At 30.6% G+C, this 2677-nt stretch overlaps 1 long non-coding RNA gene across 2 annotated transcripts; it reads right to left on the reverse strand.

Annotated features, from left to right (window-relative positions):
- Positions 1–1032: 1032 nt before the first annotated feature.
- Positions 1033–2300, reverse strand: LOC145634894 (uncharacterized). Of its 2 annotated transcripts, none has more exons than XR_014113676.1 (2): positions 2114–2300; positions 1033–1469 (listed from the first exon to the last, which is right to left on the reverse strand). It is a non-coding gene; the product is annotated as an uncharacterized LOC145634894 (long non-coding RNA). The 2 variants fall into 2 exon arrangements; XR_014113677.1 differs by having other exon boundaries at positions 2089–2300.
- Between the last annotated feature and the right edge of the window lie 377 nt (positions 2301–2677).

The raw sequence follows: 2677 nt of genomic DNA on the forward strand, positions 1-2677 counted from the left end.
TTAAAAATTGAAAACAAAACAAAGTAAACTTGAAAAATCATAAATTTTTAAACATTAGCCAAAAATAAATTAAATTAAAGAAAATCTCTAAACCCGTTGAGTTGACCTAAACTCGAAACTTTAGGTTAGGGTTAAGCATTTCTCGACCCGTGAACCAAAGTAACTTGACCCGAAATGACCTGTGACCTGACCCAACCCCGACCCGATTGACAAGCCTAATCATTAGTCATCATCCATAAATTAAACTAAGGTGTTAAAAATTGACCAGACTCAAAAAATTGACCTGAACCGACAAGATCCGAACTCGAACTATACTAAACAATGGATGATATGAGTGGTTCGAAACCTGACTTGAACCTAACTTGATATTAACCAATAACTGATTTGACATGATACTCTATGACCTATACTCAAACCTGCACCTAACCCGACCCGCCAATAATTTAATCCCAAACTAACACCTTACCCGATTGAAATCTAGAATTATTTATAACCTGACACAACCTATTTATTCACCCGACTTCTTTGACCAAATATGTAATTTAAGTGTTTACTGGATCTATTTCTATTCAACTTGGAAGTTTAATTTAGTTTCAATGGTTTAAACAAATATAATTTAACTTTGTCAATCCATTTTTTTTTTTTTGAAGAACAATACTTATTATATATATATATATACGGGGTGATTCCGCTGAAAACAAGGCTTATGCTGAAAACAAGGCTTAAACTGAAAACAACAAATCTCAACCATTCAATATTAGCATAAAAGATCAGACGGTTTAAAAGCCCTAAGAACTTTCCAACCTTACATATAATCAATCTAATCATTTTAAGGTCACTACATACTAAAAATAAGGTAACTTTATCTAAATTGACGACATTTCCATAAAGTCACTGTATATAAAAATAAAGCCACTATATATAAAAATAACGTAACTATATTAATTTTGACGATATGTACACAAAGGTCATTATATACAAAAATAAGGTAATTATATCAAATGTGACAACATTTATATAAAGGTCACTATGTACAAAAATAAAATAATTATATCAAATTTGAGTTTTTAACTCCATTTACATAAAGGTCACTATGTACAGAAATAAGGTAATTATATCGACTTTGAATTTTTTACTGCATTTACATAAAGGTCACTATATACAAAAAGGTCACTATATATATAAATAAGGTAACTACATCAATATTGACAATATTTACATAAAGATTGTTATATAAACAGTAGCTCCGCATTCCCACAGGCCACAACAACCACCACCAACCACCTTCATTCAATCATTCGCCTAGCCAGCCATGTAGTTCATCCACCTCGCACCCTTCAAATCCACAACCAACCTCCGTCATTTCACATGATCAGTTATCACAATAACCACCGCAACATTTGCAGTCACATCTCCATCGGATGCCCACACAGCAGCCACCAATTCGCCACCAGAGCCTGACTCCAAGTCTCCAACATCAACAATTTTACATCCAATAATCAACAATTCAGCCACATGAAGATAAAATTCCACTATTTTCCAGAAATTTTAAACACACACTAGCACATTCAAATTCAACTAAAGAATTACTGATATGCATATAAATTATATGCAAAAATTACAAAATTAAACAATGACACTAGAGTTTCGAACAAAAATCACTCATAAAACCTAATTAACTAAAATCAATCAGAATTAAACAAAGTACCGTTCAAAACTACAACTATGAAAATGAAACTGTAGTTGAAACTCAAATATTCAAATCAAACCGATAATTTCCAAATAAAAAAAAAAAAAAAGGCAAAATTAATCAAACAAAAATCAGAAACAAAAAAGTAAAAAAAAATCACACAAATCCTAAACGAAAAACTTAAGAATCACTCAGAAACAACAGTATGAAGAAATTATGGAATAAAAAAACTCAAAAAAACAATTACTTAAAGATAATTACAAAAATAAAAAACAAAAAAGTAAAAAAAAAATTACACAAATCAAAAACGAAAAACTAAAAAAAAAATCACTAATTGGAGGATAAAATTTCAAGTTCAATCTACTAAATTTCAGAAAGCATTAAGCTAAATTCAGTACCTCAGATCCCAAAAAAAAAAAGTACCTCAGATCAAGCAAGCGATATTACGCAAGTAAAACAAAAATTTATCGAATAACTCATATGATAGTAGGTGTAGAGATGAGAAATTGCCAAAAAATCAAAGTAATTAAAGGTAGATGTGGAAAAGTAGCATGAATTTTGCAGAAGAATTGGGAAATTAGGAGAGAGAAATGAAGAGAGAGAAAATAGAGGAAAGAGAAATGAACATGAAAATGAAGGAGGAGAGAGAAACTATAGACTTTTGCGTGAAAATTGAGTTGAAAAAATCTCATCCGTTAAGATTTGATGAGTAAGTGTCGATTATAATCTAACGACCTCGATTGCCCGTTTTCAGTTTTCAGCCGTATGTTTGTTTTCACGTGATCCACACCCTATATATATAAGTTCAGTATTGGTTTAATAACATGCTAATAACTATTTTTCAAATCATCGAAAGCATAATTATAATACAGGTCTTATTTGATAGGGTTTGATATTAAGCCAACCCAAATTTAACCCCTGAAATTGACCTAAAATTGATGTTTGTCCAATTAACCAGATTATTATACGGTAAAATATGACTCGTAC

This window comes from Chenopodium album, chromosome 6 (genome assembly GCF_948465745.1).
Source record: "Chenopodium album chromosome 6, dcCheAlbu1.1, whole genome shotgun sequence".
In the NCBI taxonomy this organism is placed as follows: domain Eukaryota; kingdom Viridiplantae; phylum Streptophyta; class Magnoliopsida; order Caryophyllales; family Amaranthaceae; genus Chenopodium; species Chenopodium album.